This window comes from Protopterus annectens, chromosome 1.part2, assembly GCF_019279795.1.
Source record: "Protopterus annectens isolate FY-2018-M chromosome 1.part2, PAN1.0, whole genome shotgun sequence".
Taxonomy (NCBI): domain Eukaryota; kingdom Metazoa; phylum Chordata; order Ceratodontiformes; family Protopteridae; genus Protopterus; species Protopterus annectens.
In genome coordinates, this window is record NC_056727.1 from 937,826,576 (window position 1) to 937,847,020 (window position 20,445).

The 20,445-nt window shown below is 38.5% G+C and overlaps 1 protein-coding gene across 7 annotated transcripts in view; it reads left to right on the forward strand.

Moving 5' to 3' along the window:
* The window catches only part of LOC122791983 (gap junction beta-4 protein-like), a 129,215-nt gene that overhangs the window by 97,901 nt on the left and 10,869 nt on the right, over nucleotides 1–20,445 (forward strand). For 2 of the 7 annotated variants that reach the window (XM_044059856.1, XM_044059853.1), the window contains exon 3: nucleotides 19,418–19,469. The exons of the other annotated variants lie outside the window; for them this stretch is intronic. The gene's annotated coding sequence lies outside the window, so the exon portion shown is untranslated. The remainder of the gene's footprint in view (nucleotides 1–19,417; nucleotides 19,470–20,445) is intronic. 7 annotated transcript variants of the gene reach the window in all.

Consider the following 20,445-nt stretch of genomic DNA (forward strand, 5'->3'; position numbering starts at 1 on the left):
CCTCGTGAAGTCAAAGCAAACGAAACAAATAATTGTTGAGATCTTCTGAACTCTTTGGTTCTGCTCAAATAATATCTTAACTGCCTATGTACATCCAAAGAATGCAAAACTTTTTCCCCTTCATTTTGGGGGTTAGCATAAAAAGTAGGCAAATGTATAGATTGGTTCAATGCCACATTAGAAATCACTTTAGGCAGAAAAGTAGGATTAGTACGCAAGGAAACTCTGTCATTGTGAAAAATCAGAAAAGGCTCCACTGCCATGAGGGCCTGTAATTCAGATACCCTTCTAGCAGAAGTAACAGCCAATAAAAAAGCAGTCTTCCAAGACAACAACTGCAATTCAGCTGTAGCTGCAGGTTCAAAAGGAGGCAGAGTCAGCTTTTCCAAAACAAAATTAAGATCCCAGGTAGGAGTAGGAGCCCTCCGTGGGGGTCTTATATTCTTTGCCCCTCTAAGAAACTGTTTAACCAATGGATGTGAAAATAAAGGAGGGTCACAATCATAGTGAGCAGAAATAGCTGCAGCATGCACTTTTACAGAAGAGAAGGACAAACCCTTGTCCAATAAAATAGTCAAATGTTGCAATGTACAACTCAAATTAGGCAATTTGACATCAAAGCCTTTAGCTGAACTCCAAAGAAAAAATCTCTTCCATTTACCAGCATAAACTTTTCGAGTACTAGGACGCCTGGCTTCCAAAATAACATCCAAAACTTGTTGAGGGAGCTGAAGGTCATCCTTCTCTAAAACAGAATGCGCCAGGCTGTCAGGTGTAGGGATTGCACCCTGACATTGAGAAAATGATTGTTTTCCTGAGACAATAAGTGAGGAATCTGTGGTAATGGCCAAGGTGTCCCATGAATTAAGCTCCTCAACAGAGGGTACCAATGCTGACGAGGCCAATCCGGTGCTATAAGGATCATGCGAGGTTTGTCCCTCCTGACTTTCAACAGCACCTTTGGAAGAAGAGGCAAAGGAGGAAAAGCATACACGTGAAGGTTGCTCCAACTGAAGGATAGTGCATCTATTTTCCAGGGTTTTGGATGAAATAGCCTTGTGCAAAACAGTGGCAGTTGGAAATTCAGAGGAGAAGCGAACAGATCTATGTCTGGAGTTCCCCAAGCCATGGTCAACTGAAGAAATACCTGAGGGTCCAATTTCCATTCGTGAGGATCCACAATCTGTCTGCTCAGAACATCTGCTAAAGAATTTTGTGCTCCTGGCAGAAACTGTGCTCGAAGAGTGATGTGCAGATTCAAAGCAGTTTCCCATAACAGCATTGCTTGTCTGCAAAGAGGATAAGAATGAGTTCCCCCTTGCTTGTTGATGTACCACATGACAGTTGTGTTGTCTGTTCGAATCAACACCAGTCCTGGTTGAAGTAGGCTCTTGAATCCTTCCAAAGCAAATTGAACTGCCAGCTTCTCTTTCATGTTGATATGCAAGTGAAGTAGCTCTGGGGGCCAAAGGTCTTGAATCCATTTTCCTCTGAAATGAGCTCCCCAGGCCGACTCCGAGGCATCTGTCGTCAATATCTGACTTGCCTCGGGTTGGGTCACAGAGAGCCCCTTGTTTAGGTGACATTCCTGAGCCCACCACAGAAATTCTTTCTGAATGCAAGGTAGAATCCGAATGACAGTGTCCAAATCGTGGCTGTGTTGAGTTCAAACGCTTTTGAGATACCATTGTAGCTTCCTCATATGCAGTTTGGCATTGGGAAGTATTAGAATGCAAGATGCCATGAACCCCAAGGCTTGAAGGACTGTCCTTGCAGTCAGCCTGGACATTACTGATAGCTGTTGGAAGTATAGGTGAAGATTTCTTTGCTTGTCCGGGGTAAGAAATGCCATCTGAGCAGCTGTATTCAGTCTCACACCCAGAAAACGCATCTCTTGTGAGGGTACTAGACTGGACTTTATTTCGTTCACAGAATACCCTAGGCATCTTAGAACTGTCATTACATACTGCAGATGTTGAAGAAGTTCGTGCTTGCCCTGAGCCAGAATCAAACAGTCGTCCAGATAAGGATAAATTTGAATTCCTGTTAGTCTGAGAAAAGCTATTACTGGAGCCAGGACTTTTGTGAATACCCTGGGCACAGTAGACAAGCCAAAGGGCAATGCAGAGAACTGATAATGCAAATTCCCATTCCGAAATCTCAGGAATTTCCTGCAACTGGGCCTGATAGGAATGTGAAGATAGGCCTCTTTGAGATCCAGAGTCACCATCCAATGATCTTTGCCCAGCATAGGTAACAGCTGTTGCAGTGTTAACATCTTGAATTTTGGAATTTCCAGAAAGGTGTTTAGAATGGACAAATCCAGAATTGGTCTCCAAGTATTTCCTTTCTTTGGCACTAAGAAAAGACGGGAATAAAACCCTGTGCCTCTTTCTGCAGAAGGTACTTCCTGTATTGCTCCCAACTGAAGCAGAGAAGAAATTTGTGTCTGTGCTTCCAGTCTTTGCTGATGAGGCACATCCGGCATACCTTTGAAAGGAGGGAATGTGTGAAAATAAAATTTGTAGCCTTGCTTTATTATGTCCAATACCCATTTGTCTTGGGTAACCAAATGCCAATTCCTTTTGAAAAGTCCCAGTTTTCCTCCTAGAGGGGCTGCCAGCAAGGCAGAGTCCGGCAGCTGAAGACACGGGTCATTGGGTCTGTTTCCGAAAGGACTGACCCCTGCCCTCCCCCGCAGAAGGGGTAGCAGAACTCAAAGACCTAGAAGTAACAGGGCCCTGAGAGGAAGCCCTACCTCTACCCCGCCTCGACCTGCCCCTAGATTGATAATCCGAAGAGGGGAAAGACCATCCCTTAGCAGGCCAATTCCTACTGAACTTAGGGGGCTGAACCTGTAAAAAGTCCTTAACTGTCTGCATAGACTTAGCTTTTTCCTCCATTTTTTCAAAACTGATTCTACTGGAGGACCAAAAAGAACATCAGATTGTAGAGGAGCATCCATAATTCGAGCCTTAACATGCTCTGACAAGGTCTGATCTTTAAGCCAGGCATACCTGCAAACAACTGAACTAGTAGCAGCCACCCTGGAAGAAGCCTGTAAAGCATCAAAACCACACTGCAAAGAATGCTTACCAACTTGGTCTGAAGCATGCACTAAATCCTGAAGCTCCTTACATTCAATACCTTCAGCTAAAGCATCTACTTTACATTTCAATTGGCCCAGCAAATAATTTTGATACCTGAGCATATGAAACTGACAATTTAAAGCTCTCGTAGCCAAAGTAGAAGAGGTATACAGTTTCTTACCCCACCTATCCAGGGCCCTAGCATCCTTGTCCAGAGGAACTGGATTCCTAACCACAGAAGCCCTAACACCTTTGGGGCCTTGAGTAATAGTTTCTGGATCAGCCCTAGGACTCTTATATAAGTACTTGTGAGCTTCCGGAACCCTGTAGTATCTATCTGGTTTAACCGGGGCAGGAGGCAGAGAATCTGGGTTAAGGGCAGCCTCAGAAAATACATCCTGAACAACATCTAGTACAGGGGGAATGGCCAAGGGCCTATGCTGAGGCAAAAACAAGAATTCTCTTAGCCTTTTACGAGAATCAGAATAATCCTGGCCCTCCCATTTGAAATGTTCCCTCATGGAATGCAAAGTCTCAGAGAAAGAAAAATCTTCTGGAGGGGACGAGAGGGAGTAGTGTCCTCAGCCTCCGAATCAGAATAGGGAGGGAAATCCTGAAGTTCTTCTACAGAGGAATCTGACTCATTGGAAGACTGAACCAAACCCTCCAACTCTGTCTCTACCCTGGGCCTCTTCGCAGGGGGGGCATAGAACCCCTAATTAAAGTAATCAAATCTTCAGCCATCTTTAACATGTGCTTCCTAGGAGCTGGACCCTGGGGACTAGCACCAGCAGGGGCAGACTTAGACTTAGAATGGGCTTTGCTCTGAGAAGGAGGAGGCCTAACTACCCTATGAGGGGAGGGAACCACTGACATCAGAGAAGCACCCTCAGCCTGGCCTAACACAGGAGAAGCCACTTCCAGTAGTAACAAAGGCTCCCCTTGAGACTCAGGTAAACTTTCTGAAGGAGCCGCTGAAGTAGCCAGCGGTTCTACAGAACCGGCGTCTGGAGTGGACGACTCATCCTGTTTGGACCGCAAAGACTTTTCCTTGCATTTCTTAGAAGAACCAGTCGTCGGAGAATCCGACGGCATGTTGTAATTACAACGTTTACCAAACACCAGCCTAGCACAGTCTAACCGACGTTTAATAGTACGCTTGTTAAAAGTAGCACAAAAGCGACACCCAACAACGTCGTGCTCAGGCCCCAAACAAGGAATGCAGAGTGAATGGTAATCCCTATGAGGAATCTGTTTCCCACAAGAAATACAGTTATTAACTTTTTCTGACATCCGGCAATACTGAGGCAAGAAAAAGACAAAAGTGTCCCCAACAGGGTACTTAGCCCAACTTGGTCTCCGGTCTGAAACTCAAAAACCGACAATTCCAGAACGCCGAACGGCACTTGCAAATGCTGCTTCTGCTCAGGACCACGCGGCAAGAAAGACTGAGGTTATGGCGTCGGTCATGCGCATTTGTACTGGCACGTACTGACGTCAGTCTCGGGCGCCGATGACCGACGCCGGTTCTAGCCCTTTGGTATTCGGGCCGATGGTGGACAGCGGAATACCCATATGTAAGGACTGCAGCAATGGGAGACGAAGAACATCATATAAGATTTTGATGGTTAATGAGCTGTCAGACTAAGCTTATCATATGTATGTTTTTGTTTTGAGATGAATGTCACTAAACTGAGTAATCTACAAAGAGCTATTGTAGTGTTCCCCCTTCTTGTATCAGGTTAAATCTGTTAAACAATTTGCTATATTCAAGCAATTTTTGTGGGGTATTTCTTGACATACTGCTATACACTGAATGTGGTTTGCCATTTTAGGTACGAAGTTGTGCACAATTTGAGTTTCAAGTTGTGTATGTTCCTAGTGTGTCTACATTTTAGAGGTAGAGTTCCTTGCCTACTAACAGTGATAAAAATCTGTACATTTTCTGGAAACCATGTATGATTTGTTTCTTATCTAATGCCAACATAGAATAGATAGGTCCAGGATATGTTATTCATTCACCTTCCTGTACATCCAGAATTAATGGAACATCACTGGCTGCAAGAGTTCTAAAACTCCAATTTCAGGAAACATGAGGATCAGAAACAGAAAAAAAATGCCCAAAATACAGAAAGGAGAAAAGTGTTTCTGCTGAGGGTCAAGCCTCCCATAGTCCCCCATACTTATATATATCAACTTCACAGTCGCACCAATTTGAAGAAGAGAGAAATCTCCCAAAATAAATGAGTTATTGCTGGCACACACTTAGAAATCTCACTGGTAATGACTTCCTATGGAAAACACAGATCAAGTTTTTTTGTGTGATTCAGTAATACCTACATGAAGTGTACACCATTCTGAGTGAACAGCCAACACAGGCATAACTCGCACATTCTTCCTAATTTTAGTTTTCCTACTAATTTTCTTGCAGCTGTAAATATTGACAGGGATTCATAAAGGTTACCACAAAGTGTAAACTACATGTACATTTAGTGTCATCTTTCTGAGTTATTAGAATGTACAAAAAATGTGGTAGGGATGTACTTGAATACATATCGTGTACACTTAACATTTGGTGTACACTTAGTGTAGTCTTTATTGAATCTGGCCCTCCTTTGGGTTACTGACTCTTGAATTTTACCTTGATCATCTGTAGAGTTGCCAGCTGCCACACCAAAAAGTCCTGTATAAACCTGCACCTGCCACCTGCATATATGAGGCAATATTGCAAACACTCTTTAATGTGGGTCATTGACATTCAAATCCTGGAAGCTTGGAAAAAAATGCAAAAAACATATCTGCTTTTTTTATAGAGAAACAATCCCACCTGCACCCCCTGTGTGTGTGTGTGTGGGGGGGTGTTGTGCACCCCACACTCCCTGCTAATTATGTATAAAAACTCAGAGATTACACTTCAGCAAAGGAGCAATACCCCAATCTCCACTGTACTGCATTCCCACACAATGAACATCTATGCCATTCAAGCTTCTGGGATTTCAGTGTTCTTGACTCAATCTTTTAAGTTTCGAGCTTATGAGAATTCAAGCTTGTGATAGGGACCCATATATAATAATTTATAAATATGTATAGATATAAATATACAGAGATACACACACACACACAACAGACGAAACATTAAATCGAGATCCCATCTACTTGAGTTGGTGGTAGTCAGACAGATGTAAAATATCCTATGACACAATCAAAATGAGTAGGGGAAGTTGTTCCCTAGCATAGTGGCCAAATTTCCCCTAGAAGTATAAATGCCACTTTGGGACTGTCCTGAAAAGAGGGAGTTAGCTTAGTGGGAATAATCCAATCAACAAAGGATGGATAAATAAATAAAGCAAATGTACTATTTATAACTAAGGGGACAGATAAATAAATAAAAGACATTTTGCTGTTTATTACGAAGGCCCAAATTAAGAAATGAAATATTTCTGAGGAAGCTCAAGAAGCATATTGCCTAGTGGGTGAGGTGATATATATAATATGCAGCACACAGCTGATAAGAATAATTCTACAGTGCTGTGCAATAGTAAAGTGTGTGCTGGCTCCTCAATATGAAGATGAAGTTAAGTTTCATTTGTCTAAATGATCAAAAATGTATTCCTCAACAGTTTGCTTTTGTGTGTTTTATTCATGTATTTGTGGATGAAGATATCTGAATAGCAACTGCCTTCTTCTTAGTAAAACATGTAGATGACTGCCTAGAGGAAATGAATTAACATACATGGACGGCACTTTCCCAGTGATGGAGTGACAAAATATCGAACACAAAAACAGCAATCTTTTTAGAGTGACACTACACAAAATTGAAAAAAAAAACATATTTTTCTGCAGGGGGCAAGCTCCCCTAGTACCCCTAGCCCCTGTGTTTTACACATATGGTTCATGCCCAGACCCCACTGTACCATAATCTCGAAAGCAGAGCAGCTGGCAAGCTAAAAAAAAGAAAAAAAGAATGTTTGCTATTTCATTAGCTCTTACTGCAACCCTGTGTATGTGTGTATATATATATATATATATATATATATATATATATATATATATATATATACACACACACATATATATATATATATATATATATATATAAAATTTATAATTTAAAGGGTGAGAAAGATATATTTATGTGTGTGTGTGTATGTGCACTCGCATGTGTGTATGTGTAGATATATAACTACACATACATACACACACAAACACACACACACACACACACACACACACACACACACACACACACACACACTATATGTTTATAATATGAATCCATCTAGGCAAAACCCCTTTACTTATTTTGGTGCATGGGCTCAGGTTATCACTTTAACAGTGTCAATCATCTGTAGCTAATATTCTCACCATCAGGTGGCTGGCCTTGTGGTGGATATATAGATACAGATATAGATCAACATCATTAACCCCCTTTCTGATATTTTCTACAGTATATGGGATTGGGGTGTCGTGTCAACTGTTGCTATAGCTCTTGATTCAGTGTCATTCTCCTACCTTTTTTGACAGTCAAGCCTAACCTTCACAGGTCTTCTCTCACACAATATTCCACCTGTTTGCTGGACACCCTTGTTCCCTTTTGCCTTCTTCCTGACGTCACCAGATTGTCTTCTGCTTTTGTGCAAGTGCTCAAACGACCATAATATTTGACTTTTTCTGCAACTGGAGTTACTCTGACTTCTTTTCTGATGTTCTCGTTCCTTTGTCTGTCCCACTGTGTGCATCCTACTACCTCTCTCAGGCACTTGATCTCCATTTCGATTAGCTTCTTCAACTGCTCTGCCTTTACTGCCCAGGTTTTTGTACCATGCAGTAGTACTGCTAGAACCACTGTTCTGTACACCTTACTTTTCAGCTTCTTTGGCATTCTTCTGTCATACAGGACCCCTGACATTCTGTGCCATTTGACTTTAACTCCCTTGATTCTAGCTTTGACCTCCTCATTCAGACTTTCCCTTCTCTTTACCAACTCTGGCAGTGGCAGATACTTGAAGCTGTCAATTGTCCAACTATTTTCCTTTCTTTCTGAATTCTCAGCTTCTTTTGAGTTCACCCAGTTCCTGCCATTACAACTGCCTTATATGTGTTCAGTTTCATCCAATGTGCCTTCAGTTTTCCATTCCATTCCCCTACCCTTTGCTGAAGTTCTTGGTCAGATCCTGCCTGTAATACCACATCTTCTGCATGCAATAGCTTTGTTGATCTGTCCCATCCAACTTGTAGTCCATCACCAGTATGAACAGCAGTGGGATTAGAGCTGAACCCTGATGCACACCCTATCCCATGAGGACCCCCTCTCTGAGTTTGAATACTGTTTTTACTTGAGTCAATGGGTCCTTGTACACAGCCTGCAGTAATTCTTCTGATGTTTTTTGGGACTCTGAGCCACCACAGGACTGACCAAATCAGTTTTCCCCGGGACCTTGTAATATATTTTACCCAAATCTAGGAATGCCCAGATGGACACTTTCCCATCTTTAGCTTCTTCTTATCTATCTGTATTACTGACCTATAGATATACATATACATGTAGATATACATATACATATAGATATACATATACATATAGATATACATATAGATATAGATATAGATACAGATACAAATATAGATATAGATATATATATAGATATAGCTATAGATATAGATATAACTATAGATATAGATATATAGAAATAGATATAGATATAGATATAGATATAGATATAGATATAGAGATATAGCTATATATATAGCTATAGATATATAGACATAGATATAGCTATAGATATAGCTATAGATATAGAGATATAGCTATAGATATATAGCTATAGATATAGCTATAGATATAGCTATAGCTATAGATATAGCTATAGATATAGATATAGATATTTGTGAGGAGATTGATGGCTCTCTCTGAAGTGTCACCGTGTAAAGATTTTCAAAACACTTCATTAAAGCATATGTCGATAAATGAAAACCATGTTTATTAAATCACTAGAGGAGTAAGTGGTGATATTTAACATAAAATATTAATTGAATTTGTTTATACAATAGGTTAGAAAAAGAGCAAGTTTTAGATACAGAACCATAAATGACCAAACATGTTTACAAGATGATTTAAATTTAAATACAAAAGTCTGTCAAGATATTTTTTCCTAAGTCCTTTTAAGATTTTTAGAGTAAGCAAAGAAAATAAGGCATATTTTCTGTTATACGGGGTAAATTTTATTATTGTAGCCCAGGAATTTATAATGGTAAGATGAGCAAAGGGAAATTTTACTTTGTGAATTTGTATTTGACATGGAATATTGATATTTGTGGTGAGAATGTGAAGCAAGCCTTAATGCCCTCCAGGGTGGGCATTATTGGGGAAATAATGAATCTCCCAAGGGTTTATTAGGCTCAACACCAAAGGAGTTTGTTCCCTTTACCCCTGAAAGATCCATTATTTCCCAAATAATGCCCGCCCTGGGGGACATTACTGTGCTTAGATAATGGGCTATCTGCTAAATTGGTTTGTGTTTGTTTCACTATTAGTAAATTAATATTTTAATATTTTTGATACAAAATAGTTAATTACCTAATGTTTCATAGTTAATGTATACTATGTAGTTTCTGTCAAAGGATTCTTTTTGCATCTAAAATATATATCATTCAAATATTTCATGTCTACACACACGAGAGCACACACACACACACACACACACACACACACACACACACATACACACAAGCATGCACACACACACACACACACACACACACACACACACACACACACATACACACAAGCACACACACACACACACACGCACATACTGAATTTCATAAATAAACATGCTAGCAGATACAAAAACAAAGAGAGGCAATTTCTCATATAGGAGAAACTCTAACACCCACACAAAGGTTCATGCAGAAGTACTGACAGACTCATTCACACACACACACACACACACACACACACACACACACACACACACACACACACACACACAAACTCTTCAGTTACAACCTCTCTCTTTACTGTCTTCACCTCAGATGTGTCATTATCATCAAATGAAAAAAACATACAGGGCAAAGGAATGCACCCCACGGTACCTCTCAACTTATCCCATATTTTGTGCTAGACTCATGAATGCCTTCACAACAGACAGCACAAACATAACTCCCACCTTCTTCCTCCTAATTTTAGTTTTCCCACTGATTTTCTTGCAGCCTTAAATATGAAGGAGAATTCATGAAGGTTACCACAAAGTGTAGACTACTTGCACACTAAGTATATTATTTCTGAGTGACTAGACAGCACAAGCAGTGTAGTGGGGATGTTCTTGAATACAAAGTGTGTTCATTTGGTGTACATTTATTTCTGCTCTGTCTTTTCGAACAAGGTCTCTCTCTCTCTCTCTGTCTTTCTCTCTCTCTCTCTCTCTCTCTGTTATTGTGACACACACACACACACACACACACACACACTTCTAATACAGTTAGCTACATTATTTACTTGCTAAATGTAGCTTTTTAATCACCACAGATAGCAGGGGTGAAGGAAAATGGTAGCTCCTTCTAACTGCTTATTTCAGTTACATTTGTTACTTTTCTTTTATTTATTTTTAACTAACACTCACTAAATGGGACCCATTTATATATCAGAGACAACATGGTGCCTGCTTGCTTTCATTCCATCCTTCTCTTTGGCTTGATATGCTACCATAAAGCTGCAGACCTGATACAGGACTCTCCCTGTACATTAATACCCTCTTGGACTTCATAATTTATGTACAAACAAACAAAAGCATTGAGGTTATAAATAGCGTTTTATTAAAGCTCTCAGCCTGATAGGGGAGATTTTCCACTTACCTGCCATCTCTTTACTAAAATAAATATCTCCAGTGTTACACCACAACTTGTAGGCAATACCATTTGGGTAGGTTGAGAAGGACATTTCACTGTTGGTAAAATTAATGTATGGTTAAAAATGTATTCTCAGTTGTGTTTTAATGAATCCCTTATGCATTGGACTGACAGTACTACAATCTGAATTGTATGTCTGATATAGAAAGAGAGCTCACTTTCTCATATTCTGGAAAAAGCTAGAATAAAAACTGGTGCAGGGTTTGAATATCAAGGTTAATGGCTGAACGGGCAAATGTCCCATTTTTTTTGCAAGTTTCCTAGTTCTTTTAATACCAGGTTTATTAGTAATTGGATCAAAAAAGAAACTTCTCAGGCACAACTGTGGTGAAAAATAGACAACCATAAAGCAACTGCAGTAAAAGTTATGGCCGCCTTGTATAGGTTTATAGCTGATTACTAGGGTAATGACCCCAGGGAGCCTTTTGAAAAAGCCTAGTCATACTTACCAAAGGTAAGAAACAAACCCTGTACCTTGAGTCTTTATGGTAAACACCTTAACCATTATCCCAACTGCCAAACCCTTGCCAATCCCCATTATGAAGGTGGAAGTTAAAAAACATAATTAACTGTTCCCAGAAGACAAAATCTGGAACAGCAACACAGTAGGCCACAGATCAGTCCAGTGTTACATTTGCATTCAGAACCAGTAAAAAATATGCTCCTTCCTTAATGGTCTGGCTGGCTGAAAAACTAGCGGGGACAGGGTGCAGCACCATGTAACAGGGTTGTTGTCATAGTAACAAGAACATGTGCTTGCAGTACAAAGGTTTAAGATCAAAAACCAGTGATTTGTTTTTCTGTGGTGGTGTATATTTTAAGAAAGTTGATCATCTTCCCATAAACTAATAAAGCCAATATAAATTAAATTTGCAAATAAATAGAGATTGCAAAAACAAAAAAAGATGCTTTTAATATTATGAAACAGTAAAATAGACTAAACTGTATTATAGCAATTAAACATAAATTGCAGTAAACTGAGCAGGATAACATCAAGTTATGAGTCACATCATCAGTCAACTAATGTACTACTGGCAAAGAAGCGAAGTGAAAGAACAAGTAAAACCTGCAAAATACCATAGACTGTCAAGGATAATAGTTTAACTTAACATCTTTTTCCAAGATTATACTTCTTGAGGTGTGTACAAATAATTAGGACTTCTCAAGCTTCAGTTTCAAGGTTCCGACACACCTCATGAAGTATAATTTCTTTGTAAAATGTGTTACATCATGTTTTGTCCTCTATTTGTACGACTGGGTAGAAAGTAAGTGGAGAAGTGATGCTGCAGTTTCATATCAATTCTTTCACTTTTCATGGGTTCCTGAGAGCCAGCTAACAACACTGTAATCAAATTCATATGAAGAAGGGGCACAGGGCTTCACTGCCTGGGCTCAGGATTTAATGTGCAACTGTATTTTAGATGTTTAAAGCTTTATGTGACTTTTTTGTATTTTTACAAAATGATGGTGTTAATTTTGTTGTGCCTGTATTTAAGATGTTGTTTACAGCTATATATAATGCACTTATTTATTTTATTTTGAATTTGTTAACTGGGGTAGTGCATTGATCCCACTGGAACTATTTCCAACTCAGACTCAGGTAAACATGAAAGATGTATGGTATTATATATAGAGTGAATGACAAAATGTAACATATGTATACATAACATGCAAAGTGAATATTGGAGTTGGACTAGGAGCATAAGGCAGAAGAAACAGTACAAAGTATATACATATATGTGTGTGTGTGTGTGTGTGATATATATATATATATATATATATATATATATATATATATATATATATTTATATGCACACACACACACACACACACACACACACACACACACACACACACACACACACACATACAAGACTGAAATCAGAGTTAGCAGGCTGAAAAGCTACAATGAAAAGAGTCGGAGCAAGGTGTGTAGAGATAAGAAGGGATTTAAACATAGCTTAAATACATAGCTGAGTTTACTTACTATTTATATTTTTATAAAATAAAGCCTCTCAGTGTATATGGAGTAATGATTTAATCTCTCTCTGTTTCCCATTCATGCACCATGTGATACACCGGGCAATGAGCACCTTACAGTGCTCCTTGTTTCTGTAACAGTTACAGGTTTTAAGGGCTCAGGTTGTTAGCCCAAGGCCCAACCCTCCTCAGAGGGTAATGATCTAATACAGAAGCTAAAAATGCTTAAGAGGCAAAGTCTGGCTGGTGTTATAATGTTATGGAACATCTTCATAACATGGCTTTATTTTACTGTGAGACACAATAACATACAGCTACAAAGAGAAATGCAAACAATTTGACAAGAACAAACCGCACTGAACCCTGCCTTGCTGAAATAATTTTTCTGAAAATGTTCTTTAACTACACTGTACTTCATCCTGGAGCACATGATTTTCCATTCTGATCATGCTGTATATTGGTTTACAGAGTAGTACATCCATGGACCTCCCCCTCACACACACGCACACACACATACATGTACACACACACATATGCACATGCATGTACACATGTGCACACACACACACACATGCACACACATACACGTGCACATAACATGTACACACGCACACACACACACACACACACACACACACACACACACACACACACACACACACACACACACATAACAATCATTGGATTGCTTCCTACAGTATAGAAATACCTTTGGATTTGTGTTGTAGATTATCTTTTGTGTTGGATACAGCACTAACTGACTATATGTTTTTTTTTTCCTGTGCATTCACCATTTTAAGTTCAGTAAACTTAAAGTGTGAATAGCTTTCTGTAGTACAAGCTGCATAGGTTACTTATATCTCTTGGTCCCTATTGTTCATCTACAGCCTTGTCTGAGATGCTGTTTGTTAGCAGAACCCTCCAGGATGTCTGTGCATGTACAGTCCGATTTATGTGGAGTGCGTCTTATTTTTTATACTCTACGTAAATATTTTGACACAGATTCTTATATGATCCTTTGCTTCAACATTACTTATTCACCTTGTGATTTTTATGCTTCCCGTTGTTGTGGTGTTGGAAAACTGTGAGATATAGTCCCCCAGTTATTTGCTGCCCTGTAAATCAAACTATAAAAGGTCTATTCATTATTATAATTAGTGCAGATGTGCTAGCTTTTATTTTTCCCTCTTTATTAGAATTTACATGGAGCATTATGTTACTTAGATTGCCATCCTTCTGGAGACCTTAAAATTAATAATTACATAAAGTAAATGGTTTTACTGTTCCAGTGTGTTAAGCCTTTGAGTTTATCTTTTATCATTCATTTCATTTTTTTCTTACATTAGATTGTTGCAGAGAGTTATTAGGGTATCAGTTTCTGCCATATTAACTGCTTGATACGCTATTTTTCTGAACTGTTGGGCAGCTTTAATATATAGCTTGTTTTGTTAGTTAATTCTGACACTGTTGCTGTAAACGTTAGTGTTTCAAACTGTTGTGCCTTTAATTCTCAGGTTGTTGCACTGTGTGTGTGCATTTATGAACATATATACAGGTGCATTTATGTACACATATATATATATATATATATATATATATATATATAATTTTTTAATTTCTTTTTTTAATATATATACATATATGGATTCACTTCAGAAGCTCAAATTTATAAAATCTCGAACTGCAAATAACCGAAACCAAAAGATCGAGTTTCGTAAACCCGAACTTCTGAAATGAAACCAAAAAAACAAACTTCGCTTTTGCAGAGGGGGCCTTGCTCCCCTGCACCCCCCATGTGGGGGGCTGTGCCCCCCACACCCCCCCCTACTTAAATATACCAACTCCAAGATCACGCTACAGTGGGGAAATGGGAAATCTCCCGTCTTGCGCTGTATGCGGAAGCGCAAAACGGGAGATTTCTCATTTCCTGTTAACACCACAACAAAAAATAAAACATTACGTACACACAGAGCGTGCAAGAATCCTTGCCTCTGTCTGCACGCAATGTATTAAGTTAAGTAAACTTTTATTTTTAAACACTACACATATTCGATTTACTGAAATCTCAATGATATGGTCTCGACCATATGAAATTCGAGATTTCAGTAATTCGATTATGTGAAGTGTTCCCATATATATATATATATATATATATATAAATATATATATATATATATATATATATATATATATATACGTGTTTGTGTGTGTGTATACAAAACTGTCAAGCATGATGCTACAAGACACTAGAGAAATTTTTTTGTGTCCTCCTTCATGTTTGTATGACTGCCTGTTAATGGTGACGTGTAAGTATACTGCAGTGTTTTGAGTTAGAGACTTTTAAAGTACATATGCTGCTGATACAGAGGTGTATTAAAAAATAGCTTGTGGATTCGCAGATTTCTCTGTCCATGATAATTGCCCAGTATGGGCTGGTGATTTTGCATGATGGAGAGAAATTCTGATTCAGAGATATAGTGCAGCTGCAATGAGAAAGACCTAATTAGTGTCTCATCACTGTGTATCTGACTCAAACGCTACTCTGTTTAGACCTGACCATGTTAGTATTCTCCCTGGTGGTACATGTGTCATATTCACGAAGGCAGCTCACTACACACACACATGCACATATATTCAGACACAGATGCACACATATATACACACTCTCGGGGACACACACACACACACACACACACACACACACACACACACGCACACTGTCTCACACAAACACCCCTATCAGAGCTTCATTGGGCTTACCATTGTAACAAATACTCAAGAGCTAATGGGTGACTTTCGTACTTTGGTGGTGGTATTTTTTTTCCTCCAAGAGTAACGGTTTATTTGACAATCACATTGCCAAGCAAATAAAGAGTTGTGGACATTTCTGGAAGATATTACATAGCTAATTAGCATTAGCCACTCCTCTGGATTGCTTCACTAACATGCAGCTTTACCCATGAAACTGTTCTCTGAAGTAAGACCCAATGAAAGAAAAATCTCAGTGGCAGAGTTCTCTAAGAAACAGAAAGGCTTAGTGCATTGAGGAAACCTTGCGAGAAAATGCTTCAGCATCATGCTAAACCTTCCTAAATCCTGGGATAATTATGCAGTGTTTACTTATTGTATCTGACATCTATTCTCACAAAATATTTTGTGTAATTTTCCATATGGAATCATGCACCCATACTAACCCAAACACAGTGCAGAATTAGTTGTTTTACTTATGCTGTATATTGTCTCAGGTATAGAACTCTCTACTAACTGAATGTATATGTTCCTATGTAGCTTGGTCAGCATAATTTTATTTAGCAAAGAATTTAGACTGGTAATGGTTAAATATACATTCAAGCCCTTATCTGCTCAGGACCCTAATGGGCTGTCTCTTCTCCTCAGTCATGATTCTAGTGAATAGAATCTGTGTGGGTTATTCACATTTTTTCATCATCATGCACACTGAGACAGAGTGGTGGCCACTTAGCCCATGTCTCACTCTATTCTATTCCCCAGCCACTTATCTCTCCCTCTCGCTCTCTCAAATTTATGCTTCTCAAGCTATTCCCATGGTCTCCTCTCACACTTCATTTAAAGAACAACTGCTGTGTATACTAACAGACACAATTATGAATTATAACAGCTAAATCTAAATGTGTAAGGCCCAATTACGCCAAATTATACAAGTTTATATTAATACCTCTACTAATTCTTATTGAACACGTCTTCCTTCTTCTTATACCCTTCATGCCATAATGAACCGCCATTAATGATATGTTTGTCATTCCTTACTTAAAAATCGTATGGGTATATGTGTATAACAGTGCTCCAAACCAACCACAACAAAAGACACCAGACACTGCGTCCTCTAAATCCTTATCTAAGTTACACAAACTGTGTTCATGGTGAACATTTTGTATTTGAAAATATATAGACACACATACATACATGTTTATCAATGTAACAAACTGAAACCTATACTCACGTACCCTAAAGAACATTGTTTTGTGAAAGATATATGCAGAAAAATGTAACTTCTTTAAAAATTCCCTTCTTTGCAGTAGCATTCGGCATTGTATTGGACCAACATCTTCTCAACAAATTCAAAAGGACTACATTAATCCAAAATATTGGTCTATAGCCTCCTTTAATCTTTACAGCAATCACTGTTGTAGCAGGGGCAGCACAGTGGCACAGCAGATTGTGTTGTTGCCTCACAGCGAGTTTCACCGGTTTGATTCTCAGCTTGGGTGCCTTCTGTGTGGAGTCTGCATGGTCCTCCCTGTGTTTGTGTGGGGTTCCTCTGGGCACTCTGATTTCCTCCCACATTCCAAAGACATGCACTAGGTGGAATGGACAGTCTAAATTGGCTATAGATGTGAGTGTGTATGTGAGGGTGTGGAAGAACCACATTGGCAGGGCTATCTACCTGTAATGTAAACCTTGGCTCTAGATAATTGTTACTCTTGAAGTGACAACCCAAACCCATGTGCAAAAATGGGAAAAAAGGGGTTATGCATGGATGGCTGGATGGATCACAATGAATGGACTACATGTGAATTCTAGAATATTCAGTCTTAATGAAAAATTATAGTCATCTATGTGTCTTGGTTGATAGATAAATAACTATCTCTCTTCATGTATCCAAAAATCTTATAACACTCTCATTAACAAAAGACCTGGATTATGTGTAGTTGGAGAAGTTATGTTTCTAGTAAGAAAAAGAAAAAAACTCAGACCAATGTCATTAAGTAAAAGCAACACCAAAAATGATGCAACTCCAATCTAAATTAATTATCCGTGTATTTGTAGGTGACCTTAGTGAAATCAACATTGCTATTATCATTGTGTTCTCTTCCTCTATTGCTTAGGTCAAATAAGTTAAAAACTTTCCAGACGGTACCATGAAAAAAAAAAGATTTGTACTCCATGGTGATTTTAACAAGCTGAAGTAAATATTTTCTGGAACTCTTCTGCTTTCTGTATGATCCAGTGGATATTGATAATCTAATGACTAGTGGCTTTGCCACTTCAGAAACAATTTGTACATTTAGCAGTTCTCAGTGCATGTAATTCTGAAATTTAGCTTATAGGATCTTCAGACTTACCATGTTAGCATATGAAACAAGTGCAAAATGTGAAAATGTGTACGCTGTCTAGCATTGCCCTTTTAGAGATTAGAATAGAAACTGACCATTTACAACTCAATATCCGCTGTTGTCTTTTCGAAATTTGCTTGAAAATATCAAGCAAAAATTAAACAGTATCATTTTGTATGATTGTAAACAATTCAGCTGAAATGGCATCATGTACAGCAGTCTTATAAAAAGCAATATTTCTAAGCCCCATTTAACTAGATTCTCCAGAAAGTCTGGCTCCAGATTACAGAACATAACATCATATGTATCACAGATGTTAGTGTCCTTCTAATGTGGTTGTTCTGCATGTTTCAACAACCTCTTCTTAAAATCTTGTGTTTTTCATAGATGCCTCCCATCTTTGTATTTTTATCATGCACATTTTACTTGCAAGTTTCCCTTAATTATTCCAATCATTTTGAAAAGCTCTCTTGACTTTCTTATCCTAGTATCTGCTTCCAGTCCTTTGCACTATTTTAAATGTGCCTTATCTCTTCTTTCTATTTTTTGATACTCTGCATCCTGTTTAATCTCCTTGCTCTCTCCACTTCTATAGCCACAGAGAACCATTTGCCTTCTTACTATTATTTGTAGTTGGAATATTTTTGCTGCCATGTTGGATACAATCACAAACCTTTATTCATAGCACTTAGGGTACTCTGTCCACCAGGTCCAATCCTTAAATGTGTTCTTCACCTCCACTACATATTAATTTGTAACATTGTTGAGATCACATCGAGTTGTCCTGGATTCTTTACTTGCTTCCTTTAATTTAACTCTAAAATGTGAAATAGGAAGCTAATGGTCAACGTCGCAGTCAGAACCAAGTATTCTTTTTGCCAACTGTTGACTACAAAGTGTATAGTTAGTGTGATTTAGGAATTGACCATCTGTGATATACATGTGTAAAACTTCATTTTAGACTTCTGAATCAGACAGCTGTGACCAGTGAATTGCCAGGTCAGAACTGTACTAATTTATCCATGTCCTGCTTTTTTTTGTACTCCAAAGCCAATTATGTCCATTATCAGAGTGGTACTTTGACAACCATCATTAGCATTCCAATCATCTAAAATGAATGTAATATGTTTTTGGTGTTATTTCTATAATGTGTTGCAGGTCCTCATAAAATTGGTCAGGTTCCTCCTATGTATCTGTAGTCTGATCATAAACTTGTATCTCTGTAGCACTGAATAGCTTGCTCTGTAGTCTGATTGAGGTCATTTCATAATTTTGATTAGTAATTAAGGACTGACTTTTGTATTAATTTATTAATAATGAGAGCTACTCTGTTTTTTTCCTGCAAGATTGTTTTCTACAGTAGAAAGCCTGATGATTACCTCATGAAAAATGACCTAGGTATTCTGTTTTCTTCATTAATTCCAAATATGTCAATATTTATTTGTGTTATTTTGTCCCTTAACTGCATCATGTTTACCTGTTATATTAGTGCTTATATTGCAAGTTCAATGGGTGCATACTGCTCTGCAGCATCAGATTTTCCTTTTGTCTCCCAGTACTTCAAAATACGGGCATCCCACTGGCTGGACTTCATCAGTGTCATAACCTCTGCTTCTACTCATACTTACCCTCTGCTTGGGCTCATCTTATGGTGTAATTTCGACATGTCTTGGGTTGCTTCGTCCCAAAGGACTTTCTTCCAAAACAGACAGGGGTATAGTAGTAGCTTACCATTACCTTTTTCACTGACCAACTGGCCCTTTTAGCCGACCCTACACAACAGAGCCCATACAGCTCATAGCGTCAATGAGATACATGCAAGCCCCTTCACCATGACAAGGTAATGGTCCAGAAGAGGACTTTACTAAACAATAAATTTGTAAAAGGTTCAGTGGAAATTAAAAAATGATAAAAGAACAAATTCTGCCAGCCAAAGGCTCAACAACAGCAACGAGATGATCCACATGAAACACCAATAGCATTAACAACTTTTTATTACTGCTATCATCTTACTGGTTATAGACTTCATCAGAGTTGATGCCTTTTGTCTTTGGCTGATGGAATTTGTTTTTTAAACCATAAATTTTGGAAATCCAGTAATAGTAAAAACCCTTATTTTATCTTTAATGTCTCACTCACTAGAAGAATCTACCTTATAATTTTGAATATAGACAAAAATATTAGGTGAGAATTTTAACCAAAGCCTGTCATTTCACTTCCTTACAGAAAACACTGTGGAAAAAGTAATTTCTCAACTAAAACATGCTTTTAAGTTCTCCAGTATGCTAACTATGGAGAACCAACATCAGAATAACCACAATAATACCTGGACTTCATTATTTATAACCTATATTTTGGCTGAGAAGCCTATTGG